We start from the raw sequence: 13,636 nt of genomic DNA, 5'->3' as shown, positions 1-13,636 counted from the left end.
TGAGAGTGCTGTAATTTGCAGGCCAGGGGCAGGGGAGGGACGCAGCAGTGTCTCTGTATGTGTCTGTGTCCCTCCTGAGCTTCTTTGACACTTTTCCTGGTTCCTTTCACCTCTGTGAGCCTTTGGAGACACTGATGCGGAGCTGAACCTGAAATGTTACTGCTCATCCATAATTTTTATAAATCTCAGATGTAACACATCTCTTCTTTCCTCCCTGAATTTTTATGTGTTTAGATTTTGTGACAGGGGTGTTTTTGTGTCACTTCTCCCTTATTTTTTCCTGTCTCTCCCAGCCCTGAAACAGTCAGCAGCGATGCCCTTTCCTGTCTCTTGATATAGGCCTCCAGGGACAGCTTCTGCCCATCCATCTCCTGTGTGCCACACCAGCACTGAGTCAGGGACATGCTGGAAAAGCACTAGGTCTGAACCTGCCCTTTGATATAAGCGGACATTATGCATTTTTAATAGATGTAGAGCTCAGTGAAACCCTTAGTACTAGCTGAATTGGCACAAAATTCCCAGGCAAATAGTCTTTGGAGCTGATGTCTCCCCAGGTACCTTGCAGAAAATGAGCCCAAGGACACAAAAACGCAGCGTTCTCTTTGATTTCAGGAGCTGGCTCATTTTGTAGAGGATATGGCTGAGCAGAAGGCACACAATGGTGGTCCCCTGTGCAGTTTCTACCCAGTGAAGGATTCTGGATTGGCCATCCCAGAGATGTTTCTCATTCACCTGCAGAGCAGGTGTAGCATGAGAGGAGAGGCTGTTGCACAGCGCCTTCCTTTAAGGCGTCTCCCTCCATCTCCAGCACTGGCCTGCAGTTGGCCAGCAGACATCCCTGTGCCCTGGCAGCCCTTTTGGTACCCCCAAATGAAACGCCTGATGGAAGTGATACAAACAACTGGTGAAAATCTGTTTTCACCAAGAGGCTGTTCCATGATACAGAACTCCTCCCTCTGAGTACTGATTCTTTTTGCAGAAACTTGAAGGCATTTTCTTTTTGTCGTTCCCCTTTGGTAAAGTGCAAACAAATCTCTCTATACCTACATGTTACCATGGCACTGTAACCTTGCCAGATGGGAAAGAGGGAGCAGTAAGGCTGTAGGTCTGTGCACATCTACTGTGCGACTGGTAGCCAGGAGGTGATGCTGGAGTGTGGTGAGAGCTGGAAGCAGGTGGGCAGGCAGCAGTGGTGGGGCAGCAAGAGGTAATTCACCCCCAACCTCAGGGCTGGATGTTGGCTCGTGATAAGCTGCCTAGCTGTGAGTGTGGCATTCTGAGGCATGTGTACTGTGGTGTTCAGCCATCTCAGAAATCTGCTGCTGAGCATGAGTCAGCCCTCCCTGGGTTAACTGTTAAAGAGCAGTATCAAGAGATATGATCTTATTCTGAGCCCTTCAAGCCCTTTCTTCCCTAAGTGGCCCCAGAAGAGGCAGGGAATGTCCCTAAGGTCCCACTGCACTGTCACAGCTCACAGAAGAGGGCTGTGACTCCCAGCTCCCACTGGGCATGGTGCAATTGTCCTCACATCAAGGAGTGTGGAAAGACACGATGCTAAATAAGAGGAGTTGTGTGACATCTAAGGAGCATGGCCTACTGGTTCAGAGCCCAGGTGGACTCAGCCTGGGAGCCATCAGTCTGAGTCTGTGTGCTATAAGGCACGAAGGGTGCTGCATAAAGCAGAGCTCAGCCTGCCTTCCTGACATCCTTGCTTTCCATCTAGCATAAGTCACCAATTTCAGATGGTGCTGAGCCTCCTCACCAGCAAGACCCATCCCTCGCACCCATCTCTTCCAGCCTCATGCTTCCCTCTTGCTGCTGAGCTGGGAGAGCATCTCCCCTCTCCTGTGGCAGTAAACTCACTGGGTGATGCTGTGAGTGAGGAGAGCAACAACCAATTCCTTAAGGGGCCATCTCAGAGCCTTCCCTGGCTTTTCCTCCTGTCGCAGGGAGAAGTGCCCCTGCCGAAGTGGAATAAATTGGTACAGACCATTAGCAGCGCAAGTCGTCCTCCGGCAGGGGGGAGGGAGGGAGCTGTCGGCACTGCTCTGGATACAAAGCAGTCAGCCACGCTCTGGCTCCTTCCTCCCGCATCCTGTTGGCCTCCTCCTCCCTGTTTGCACGCTCCCTCCCTCCCATGCTCGCTCCCTCTCTCATTCTTTCCTTCTCTTACCGCCACGCTGCAGAGAGGCAGACCTGGGGAACTGATGGTCCACGGAGGAGGAAGGAGCTTTCCCCTGCATTTCTTGGACAGTGAAACGGAGAGGCAGAGAGATGATGAAGGAGCGTTTTGGTTGCTGCCTGGATTAAAAAAGAATACATAAAAAAAAAAAAAAATCCGGACCCAACAAACAAGGAAAAAGGGAGGGGAGAAAGAGGAGGAGGTTGCTGAAGGGAGCCCACTCCGGTGGGTGAACAACTGCTTTGAATCGTGCCTCTGTTCCCAGGGATTAAAGCATGAATGGGAGCAGCCTCCCAGCCACGATGGAGAGAGAAGGCGGTTCAGGCTGTGGGAATAAGGTAACTCTTGCCTCTCACAGATATTGCATGGCTGAGCTGAGCAGGACAGAGATCCTTTATGCACGGGGCTGGGGTGTGTGTATGTGTGCATGCGATGGGCAGCAAGTGGGAGGATGCAAGAAAGACTCCAAGCAATTTTTCTATCTCTTTCAGTGTATTTAAAGGATGCAGAAAGGGTCTCGGGGGCTGCAGTGCTGGAGATAACTTTGCCTTCCTTTCTCAGGCTGGGTGCCTTAGGACATCATGCTGCCTTGCCTGAGGAAGGCTGGCTAGGAAAAAATGCCCATGTCTTGCCTCCAGGAGCACTGTGCTCCCAGCCTTGCCCTCCAAGCCCTGCACCTGCTCTGGGGCTCCCCTCGTGGGCTTGTGTGTGGCTCTCCAGGATCTGCTTGGTGACTTCAATGGCCCTGTGCCCCCCAGAGCCCACCCTTGTACCCTGCAGAGTGACAGGAGGGAGGTGAGAGGCGATCAGAGTTGCTTTTCTCTTTCCCGGGTCATTCTCTGCCTTTTTTCTTTTTTTTTTTTTTTTTTTTCCAACAGAAAGAAAAGGGATTTAGGAGAAGGGGGAACTGAAATCCCTTTCATTCGTGCCAGCAGTGGTGAGAGCCAACTTTAAGGCTGCTTAAAGGGAAGAGCTTTCCAAGTGCTTTTTTTTTTTTTTTTTTTTTTTTTTTTGAGAGAGAGGAGATGGCTGTGCAATGCTTTGCCAGCTGAGGAGTGATCTCTGTGTCATGTTATGCTGTGGGAGTGGACTGGGATGAAAAATAGTGATTAACAGGCAGAAAGTCCATAGCAATCGATGAAGCAGTCCATAAATGATGCTTTCCCTTTTCCTGCTGAGCTTCCTTCTGACATAATTCCTGGATCTGTGACCCTAAAGGTCCTCATTTCTCTCAGCCAGACCAGAAAGTAGAATTTCAAACCGTGCTGGGAGGTGGCTCAGCCCAGATGTTGTTTGGGAAAGCACAGAGGACGTCCTGATGTCTCCAGCTGTGGATACCATACCCACTTCATTTCAACCCTTGCATAACTTTGAGGGCTTCTTGAGGGGTCTTCAGCTTGGCATGGGGTTAGGAGGAATTAGCTTTCATTACTTTGCTAGCGGCGTGTCACAGATCATGTGCACACAGTGCAGAAAGTCACGAGCCCTGATGAGCTGTCAGTTGGCTTAAGAGCTTGCCTACACCTGTAAGGAGCTCACAGCCTGATGTTTGCTATGGACTCAGTGGCTGTGCAGTCTGTTTGTAGGTTTAGTGTGCTTGTCTGACATGTGTCCCTGAACATCTACAGCGAGGTGATGCCAGCTTGTGAAAACACAATCATATAGACTCATAGAATCACAAGGTTGGAAAGGACCTACAAGACATCTAGGGTTGTGTGCATGCTTGCACATGAGTACTGAAGATGGGTTGTGAAAATGTGGACTGAAGCTTCCAGACGTCCTTTTGTTTTGTGAATAATTCTTGCTTATGTGAGGACATTCTCCTGAGCCATCGAGGTGCATCTTGCTGCCTTGTGATTAGTGCTTCCCTGTATGCAAATATCTGATGGGAGTGATTGACCAGGATTTGGCTTGAGAAGATGGTTGGGTAACCTGACAGGGTCAGGGTGAAAAAGGTGGGAGAAAATGGAGGCATGGGTTGAGTAGGGGAAGGTAAAATAACTTTCTGTATGTGGCACCCAACTCTTCTATGTATCAGCCTTAAAGCAATGAGTAAGATGGAAGATATTCTGAAGATGGGATGGAGTGATAAGGCTGTGAAAAAGAAAGATACTGTGTCAGAAGGGCTAACCTTTGGTATGAGCTGAGAGCCTTGGAAGTGGGCAAAGCTGGCAGGGCAGTGGATGCTGCAAGAAGGGGAAGGCAGCTGAGCAACATCTTTGTTTTCCTGGTTGAATATGTTGGGGTGTATGAGAGAGGGGAGAAATGCCATGAGTGACACTGAGTGCTTTCCAATCTCATGCACCTGAGTTCTGAATCTCTCTTGCCTTCCGTAGGCATTCCAGGTGAAGCACTCAGCTCTTCGGCACAGCGCTGGGAACCTGGGGTCAGTAGTGAGGTGGTAACTGTCCTGATGAGAGCTGCTGCTTCTGAGCTGGGCTGACTTGAGGAAGGTGCAAGAGATGGGATGCAAACCTCGTGTCATTTCTGTTCTCTAAGATGGCAAAGTGAGAGGGCATCCAAAGGAAAGCTCTCCCTCTACATGCATGTGTTGGCACAGAAGCTTCCATGGGTGTTAATTGGCATCTCGATGTTTCCTGACCCATTGAGGTGGCTCATAGTGGAGAGTAGATGCTGCCTTTCTAAGGGGGAACAGTGCCCCGAGCCAGGGACAGGACTGTCACCTTGAATGTGTCACAGGCCTGGCATGGTGCCACTGGGGTCTGTGATTCTGTTCTCCTGTGGCTTTGCCCTCATCAGGACAGTGTCTCAGCTCCAGTGGTGCAGGGATTTTCTCTCCTCCCCTGACCTGCAGCGTTGTTCTGTGTCTTTCTGGTGTGCAGGGCTGTGTCAGATCAGCATCACTCCCCAACACTGCTGACTTCTGGTAAATAATTCCTCTAACAGGGAGATCTGGCCTGAGCTGACCAAGAAACCTTCCAATTGCAGAGTGTGAGCACACTCTCCACTTGTGTAACGCTGGCTGCTCAGCATCACAATAATGCTTTCTGAAAGGAAAGCAGCACGTCTGCCCTTTGAATTTTTTCCAGAACCCTCACATTGCAGCAGTAGAAGTCTTGGGAAGTGAAAAGAACTGTCTTTTAAGGGACATTAGGGCAAATGTTGCAGTTTTTTTTTTTCTAGTGTTTCATGCAGACTTGCCCTTTGCAGTACCTTTGCTCTCTCTTGCCCTTATTTCACTGCTGCCAGTTCAAGAAAGTTGTCCAAAAGCAGTTCATTCTTCAAACAAAAACCAAATAAAAGGGGCAGATGTGAATCCACAGGAAGAAAGGATGCAGTGCTGGGCTGTTCTGCATCGCTCTGCGTTTTGTCTTGCAGGGATGCACAGCATGAGAGGCTGCCTGGGTTCCAGATCTGCCTTATGTCTCCAACTCCCAGGGATGCAGCAGAGTTGGGTCAGCATCCTTCTTGGGGCTGTTGCCCTTTGTGGCTTTCTCACCCCACATTTCTTTATAATTCTCCATTGCCAAGTGCCATGCAGCAGTCTTGAAAATTGGGTGGACCTCTGCTGTATTTTTTGTTCAGACACAAGGCTGGAGGAGCATTTGGTGTGGCCTCAACCCCTCTATGGCAGAAAGTGTCTTCTGGAAGCAATGTCATAGGGAAGGCCCTCTGCAGTATTTTTTTCATAGGTCCTCATTCTCTGTTCTGTGTAATCTTTTATGTTTTACTTGAGGAGGTCCTGAACTGGGATATTCCAGTGATTTGTTTCCAGGATTTGTGGCAAGAGAGGTGGCCTTTGCCAGCTGCAAGGCCTTAAGAGTGAGGATGGATTCTTCCTCTTTCTCCTGCCAAACCCAGCTGCTTGTGTTTGAGTTGGCAAGCTGATGTCAGGACTGGATTCACCTTCCTGAAGCTAATAAGGGCCTGGCTGAGTGGAGATCACAAGGTGTGGCTCATAATTAATCTTAATATCCTGATTAGACACATGGACCACCCCCAAGTACTCTAAGTAACACAGCATATTACTCACTACTGAACATATCCTCCTACATTTTTCTAATGGGAACTCCACACCTCCAAGGAGCTGAAAGATGGGAGAACTGAAGGCAAACAGTTCCCTGTGCTGGCCAGCAGAGCCCAGCTGTGCACTGCTATAGCTCTGTCCCGCAGCTGTAGGCATGCTAATCCATGTCCTTCTGTCTGATATCTTATTTGTGCAAGTGGAATTTGCACATTCTCAGAGGCTCATAAAAATGACTGATGTGCAGAGTTATATAGCCTGTGACTGGAGCTTGCTCCCACATGTAGCTTTGCACGCCTGTGTTTTCCACTCTGCCTTTGTATAGGGAAGTGAGCTCTCTCTGAGATGCACACACCTTGCATGCTCCTGGCCCTGTCCCAGCACCACGGAGCCTTTAAGCAATTTGCCAGCTGCACTGGTACTCAGCAACCCCTCCGGATGATCCATGGGGAGCACAGTGTGATATTCTTGGCAGTGACAGCAGAATAAATAGGAAATGCTCGAGATCCCCTTCCTGCCTGGATCAGAGCTGTTTTCGTCTAGACAGGAGAGGAGCTAACCTTTAGTGCAAGGCTTCCTGCGCTGTTCTGCAGCAGCAGGTGATATGTCAGCACTCAAAGCGTGTGTGGTTGCATCGGTCACTGCTGGCCCAGCTCCAGTCTGTACACTGCCTGCAGTGCTAGCTATTGTTAGCTCCCCAGACGTGGTTTGCTGTGTGCATCTGAAGTGTGGTGTTTAGGTAGGCAGAGGAAATGGTTGTTGGTGGAAGGGGAGCTTGATGCTGACAAGAAAAGGTGAATGTGACTGTACTGAGAGTCTCCTGGCAGAGATATGGGAGTCCAGAAGAAATTCTGAGTGGACCAACCTTTAGAAATGCATACAAGCCCCCAGCTCTGATGCTTCCACAAGGAAGTGATTTATGGCTTTGCATCGTGACTGAAAACTCTCTCTGTCCAGCTCAGGGCTGTTGTGAAGGTGTGTGTGCACTGTGGAGCCCACTGAAGGCAGATGTCTGTTGGGCCCTGCGTTCCTTCTGTGACATCTCCTGGAGACTGGTTATCCTCTCTGAAACAACAACAGCTGGTACGCAGCTCTCACAGTGAGGGAAGCCGAGCTCAGACTCTCTCCTTTCATTCCTGCCTGGTGCAATCCTGACTGGTAGGTTGGGTTGTCAGAGGAAATTGCTCTTCTGCTCTGTCTGGGAGCCCTGTCAAAGCCCAGTAGGTCAGGAACTGAGAGCTGTGGCACAAAGAACGGTGACTGCAGAAAGGTGGGAATCCCTTTGCTTACTGATGTCTGCTTGCATAGATTCAGCTGTGAAGTGACATGGGCAGTGGGAATTCGTCTGAAGCTGCATGTCCACAGCCTCAGCACCAAATCTGCAGCCAGCCTGCTCTCTGGCCTCATGAGCAGTTTGAGTGGGGTGAATGGGGACAGAACCCCAGTTTTACCAGTGCTGCAGCTTGCTGTGGTCAAGGAGAATGAGACACGCTTTGCTTTGTGACAGCGGGCAGGCATGTCTCAGCTGCTTTCCTAAATGCCCTGGCACAGTTTGCCAGATTTGGCACCTGAAAGAGAAGGAAGGTTAATTCAGAAGAAAGACCTCCACTCTGCCTGCTTTTTTTCCCCCCATTCTCTCCCCTCTCCTCCAGCAGCTTCCATACAGCTGGATTGAGACCAAAAGCAAAAGGATGGATGCTGAGGCTCTGCTCTGGATTTCATGAATGGATGAATGTAGAGAGGCAAGTGGGGATTTTGAGGGGATTTGGAAGCCTGCTCCAGGATTTGTCTGGCAAGCAGAGCATTTATAATACTTCCAGCATTACGATAACATAATGTCAGCATGATTCAGGTCCCACTCCTGTTCTTGGCAAATAGGAAGCCCAACTCCTATCACCACCAGGAGGAGAAGGATCCCATTTCTGACAGGTTGTAGTTTTAAATAACCCTACTCTTGTCTCCCATTGGTGTTCCAAAACAAGAGCTGAGATGCTTCTGTGTGCTGCTGTGGACGAGTGGGTCTGGCTGCAGATGCATATGAGAGAGGAGCAGAGCTGCATGAGCGCTGCTGCCATGGAGCAGAGGAACACAAAGTGAGAGAGGAGAGGGTGCCTGGGCCAACTCCCACCTACCCTGGGCTGCTCCATAAATACCAGCGGGGCGCTGAGGCGTTCTGGCTGCACTCCTCGCTTTGTTTTTCCATCTGCTTAGCAGCTTCTAAAGCTAAAGAAGAAATGTGTACTGACACATTTCTGTAACGCAGGTGGGCCTGCAAGGGCCAGGGCTGTGCTGATCGGAGTCTGCAAAGGAAAGTACTTGCTGGAGATCCACTACCAGTGAAGAGCAAAAGGCAGCAAGCGCTGGGGAATGGCATTGCTCTGAGCAGAGTAGGTGATCTGTGATTATTCCATCTGAATTCCATAGACTGTGGCGTGGAAGGTAAATTTGGAGCTGTGCTGAGACACAGCTGGCCTTGCAGTGCTTCTGGGTCATGCTCTGCCATCCCTCCATCCCTGTAGGGATGCAGCTGCAAGCCCAAAGGAAAGGCTGGAGTTTGTGGAGTGTACAGGAGGTGAGTGAAGCTTGCTGTGCCATTAACGAGGTACATTAACCAGATGATGAGAGAGCAGCCTGACAGGGCTGTTAACTCTTGTCCTTTGCTGTAGCAAAGCTGTAAAACCCTCCAAAGGTATCAAAACAGGAGAGCAGCTCTGTGCTGTTCCCTGTTGAGCCCAGGATGAGAAAAGAGCAGTTTTGCAGGAGGGATTTAGCTAGAGGCTGGATGTGGTACCTGGAATGCACTTTGGCACACAAATAAGCTGGTAATTCTTCTAAATAATGCACCTTTTATTGCTGAGGGGCAGATAGAGGAGGAGGCTGTGTCTCTGAAGGAGGCAGCAGGATACATGGGGTCAGCTGCAGTCCTGCAGGCTCCTGCCGGACCCGGGGAGCTGTAGGTTCTTTGGGAGGCAGCTGCTGTGCTCAGATTAGCAAGATGCTTTGAGATAATCCTTCATGCAGTGGTACTGAGAGCAGCCTCTTCCTTGAGACACAGCTTTCACCTTTCCAGTGGCGTGTTTTGCTTCTAATTTGGGAGACAGAAGTGAAATCTGGCACAGGCTTGCCATCCTTGAAAGGCTGCCAGCCAGTTTATGGCACTCTCTGCCTGTATGCTCCCCACAGCCTCAGTGAGACACAGGAATTGCTCACCCTTCCCATCTTTAGCTCTTGCAGTAGCTGCAGGAATGCAGTAATCCCCTGGGGGAGCCTGACTTTGGCTGTGTGACACAGGCTTGTAGGGATATTCAAAGGTTTATTCGCATGGGCTCTGATCCACTTGTATGAATGGCAGCTGGTTATGGAGATTAGAGCTACAGAAGTCACTATTAATGAATAATTTTCCCCACTGTCTTCCTTATAATAATGGTGTGTCCACAAGTCGTGACTTTAATGCATTCATTTTCAGTGAGTGTGCAGGTCCTGGAATGCCCTTCTGTAGGATTTGGAAGTACTTGTTCCTCTCTATTGGCTTCTTCTTCATTCCAGGCGTGATTTTTATCAGGGAAGAGTTGCAAGAACAAAAATTTGGTGCTGTCTCCCAGCTACTGCTCTGCTCCCTGCTTGGAGAATTCAACAGCTGTAAAACTGGTGGTGGCAAAGAATTTGTTACGATCCTCTGAAGCTCTCACCCCGCACATGCACCTCCTTTCTTCCTTCAATTTATCTTTTAATGATGCTGCCAGCATTATTTCTCATCTCTGTCTCGTGCGCTGTGTGCTCTGCCTGGCAGTCCCTTTTGTCTCACCCAGGCATCTTGAACCATACTGCTCTAATGGGGAGAGACTCAGGCTGCTGAAGTTAATAGCTTATCCTGCAGCCTGCGTCATTCCTGCTACAGAGCAGCTGTGGATGATGCAGCCCTTGGTCTGTGGGGGGAAAGGGGCTGTGGTGGAGTGGTGATCCCATTCAGCCTGGGATCAGCCCAAGCACTGGCTGTGTGTGGTGCTGAGCCCTCCTGCATGCAGACAACACTGATTTCTCCCTCTCTGTCTCAAACACTCTTACAGCTCTAGCTCATTTTCAACTGAGCCAAGGAGTTTAGTAAGTTTGCCTTATTCTTGAAGATTAGTCATCTATAACGATGACATTTGCAAGATTTGACAGTTCCAATCAAATGTCAAGGGCTGCACTCGTGCTTCAAGACATTTGTTTAATTTTTAATAAAAAAAAAAGTAAAATCAACCTAATTAAGTGTTGCATGTTGAGATACAGTGTAGGAAAGTGCAGATGTGGCCCAAGTCGCTTGAAGAAGCTTCCAGGATGCCACAGCCTGGGTTGGGCAGGCCTGGAGGGAGCATCGTGTGGTTCTGTGCTGTGCTTGCCAGTACTCCTGCCTCTACTCTGCCCTTGGGCATGGGATGGCCTGCCCCTCTGTCCCTGTGCTTGGTGACGGTTGTAATAATAACGATGTAATTTGCCTGGTTGATTTGCATGCAACATAATTACCACATGATTACAATATTCTTAGAGCAGCCATTACAAAACCCTCTGGTTTCTCCCTAAGGGCTTATCTCGCTCCTCACCTTGCACTTGTGGCCCTGTAAGGCAGTCTGTCTGTCCATCCCTGTCTGCAGATCTCTATACATCACGTTACACCCATGTGCTTTTAACCATTTGCATGTTTGAGATCTTTGATTTGAGACATTCTCTGGTTCATGGGGAGTGTTTTCCTGTGTCCTGGCTGTTCTGGGGACAGGTCGGTGTCTGTCTGAGATGGTCAGGCTTGTGCAGGGGATGGAGATGCTCTTATATATGGCAGGGCTGGCAAGTGGATCAGGGCAGCAGCAGAGGCACTCATGAGGATCAGTCTTCCATAGGAGTTGCTGCTTCGCTCTGCTTTGACTTGTGCTGAGAAACCATTGGCTTAATTCTATCTCAGCTTTTATTTCTCATTCTGCATTTCTCATTCAAATGGAGAAGATCTGTGCTGGGTTTGGCCTTTGGGTGATTCTAAAACTAGCAGAAATGACCTTTCCTGGACATGCACATCAGCCCATCAGATCGGTGAGAGCTGTGCTTTGTCAGCACCTCCAGCATCAGAGTTTGTGCCATTTCCCTATTTAGCCTGTGAACTACTTGAGCCTTGCCATTCTTGTCCAAAAGTAGGCAGCTTATTTTCATCTCACCCTTACAGCAAGCTGCAGTGCAGGTGAGCCAAAATCACTCAGCCACAGGGAAGGCAGTGTCAGATCTGGGCTTGGATTGGAAGCTGGACAAACTGTGGATTTAGCCTTTGCCTTCTGCACTCAGAGTCAAACCGAGAGCCAAATCCTACCTCCTTGGGCAGTGCTGGAATGGCTGTGGGCTGATTGGATTGACACGCAGGTTTGTTTTGCTGGTAGACACAAAGAAATCCTTTCCTTCCAAATGCCTCTCAGCTGACAGATGGGTCACGTTACCCTGACAGCTCCAAGCATGCCGGTTCTCAGGCAAGCAAAGCTTCAGTGCTTGCTTTGGAGAGAAGAGATAGGGGAAGAAGGAAGAGTGCATCATGGAAGAAGCCCTGTGCACTTGCTTTTGGCTGGCACCATGGGGTGAGGGAACCTTCTTGGATCTCAACAGTAACCAGAAATTGAAGGGAGGTAGTTTTAAAATGACCTTCCTGTTTCCAAGGAGAATATTGTGTAGGTTTGTGGCTGCACAAATGGGCTGCAGAACGGCAAGCAACGATTGATTGTGTTGCAAGCTGCTGAATTATAGTTGGGCGTTTGCTTGATCATCCCAGGTCCCTCCCCACCCCCTTTCCCTACTGTAGCCTGAAAGAATCGATGTTAATCCCTCAGTCCCATTAGTGACTTTTGCAGAGGTCACAGGCTGGCGGTCTCTACGTGCTGTTTAACCCCCCCAGCACTGAGCAGGGCTTAGGATTTGAGCTTCATCTCTTTAAAGAAGCTGTCTAATGGGGATGGGAGCTGGGGAATTTGCTTTGCTTTCTACAGTTTGGGGCTGACTTCTAAGTAGAGAGCTGCATTTTTGCAAAATCTGTCCCTCAAAGCTACAGGAGTGAGAAGCTGCAGGAAATGTCATTGAACGGTCCTGTCCCTCCAAGCACTGCTGCTGGGGTAGGAATGTGTTTGTACTGCACTGAGGCAGGCTTTGGTGCTGGAGGGTTTGTCGCTGAGCTACGGAGGACTCTGGAGCAGGGTGCAGCAGCCTGGAAGCTCAGCTCGTTTGTTGCAAGCAGGCGGTGTGCAAGAAGGCAGGAATTTACATGTGGATGTGTAGCACAGAAGCTCTTCGGTTTGAATTACCTGCATGGCTGCTCTTAGTGCCTCTAAAATGCAAAGCAACCAGTGCCAGGCTCCTGCAGCTCCTCACAAGCAGTGCACGTTGGAAGTGGCTCAATGGGGTGGGAGTGCAGATGTGCTCATGGACGAAGCACCTTTAAGATACTTGGTGCTTGCTGCTGAAAAAAGAAGAAAAATGATGGAAATGTAAGCCCTTCTCAATACATTTCAGAGTGTGTGGTGGTGGCCTGCTGCAGTTGGAGAGAGCCAGCATGCTCACCAGCTTCCCAAGGCTTCCTTTTTTTCCCCTCTTTAGCACACTAAAACCAGGTTATTAATATCTCTTTCACGATAAAGCAGGATTATTTTGGGGGGAGGTGGATGGAAGAACTCGCTCATTAAAAGAAAAAGCTGGCAGCCCTGAAGTCACATCCTAGGTGTGGACTTGGTGACGCTAATGGAGGGCTCCATTGTGTCCCCCAGCTGGAAAGTTTGGTGTCAGAGTGGTGTGAGAGGTGACAGGGCCACGTCCAGGGCTGGAATTGAGATCTTACTGCAGGGCCGGCTGGGAGCTACTGTTAGGGCATGTGGCTTGCTGGGCATAGCTCTTAGTGTTTGATGGCCACATCTGTTGGAGGAAGTTTCCAGCATATCTCAGCCACTCTGCACAGCCAGAATCCATCCTGAATTTTGGCAGTACAGAAAGATCTGGGGGTGCAGGTCAGCTGAGCCTTACTTGTTATTCTGACAGATGTTCTGGTCATTTCATCATCCAGCTATGTTATGCATGTTCAGCTTGTTAGGTTTCTTTGGGCAGAGGGAGAATGGCAAGCCCCCAGGGAGCACAGTGTTAGCCTGGCATCTTTGGCTAAATGATTCCATCTTCAGCTCCTGTGAAATCTGCTGAATGGGAGAAGAGGAACCTGTCTATCACAGCCTGACACCTCTGGTTGGTTGCTATCAACCCCTTTGGACAAAGCATAGGCAAAGCCTCTTATGGAGCTTTGGAAATTAGACCAATCATGTTGAAATTGGGTCATCCTTTGTTAATGTCACTTCTAAAAATCCATGGAAGTCAGCAGTGCGCAAAATATTCGGTGTCATGCAGACCATGGAGATGGAAATAGAGTCCAGAGATACGTCTGCTTCTGACAACACTGACGTGGCCTTAGCTGAGCAAAG

The 13,636-nt window shown here is 49.4% G+C and overlaps 1 protein-coding gene across 13 annotated transcripts in view; it reads left to right on the top strand.

The window, feature by feature from the left end:
* Positions 1–2,049: 2,049 nt before the first annotated feature.
* B3GAT1 (beta-1,3-glucuronyltransferase 1) overlaps positions 2,050–13,636 on the top strand; it is a 31,010-nt gene continuing 19,423 nt past the window's right edge. For 2 of the 13 annotated variants that reach the window (XM_042882275.1, XM_042882273.1), the window contains exon 1: positions 8,296–8,739. The gene's annotated coding sequence lies outside the window, so the exon portion shown is untranslated. Of the gene's footprint in view, positions 2,521–8,203; positions 8,261–8,292; positions 8,740–11,371; positions 11,553–13,636 lie in introns of those variants that run through there. The other 11 variants (XM_042882277.1, XM_042882276.1, XM_042882265.1 and 8 more) reach the window with 10 other exon arrangements.

Source organism: Lagopus leucura, unplaced genomic scaffold, assembly GCF_019238085.1.
Source record: "Lagopus leucura isolate 7727_CA_CO unplaced genomic scaffold, USGS_WTPT01 Super-Scaffold_100034, whole genome shotgun sequence".
NCBI classification, from domain to species: Eukaryota; Metazoa; Chordata; class Aves; order Galliformes; family Phasianidae; genus Lagopus; species Lagopus leucura.
The sequence above is the reverse complement of the archived record's forward strand: the minus strand, read 5'-3'. Positions and strand labels throughout refer to the sequence as shown.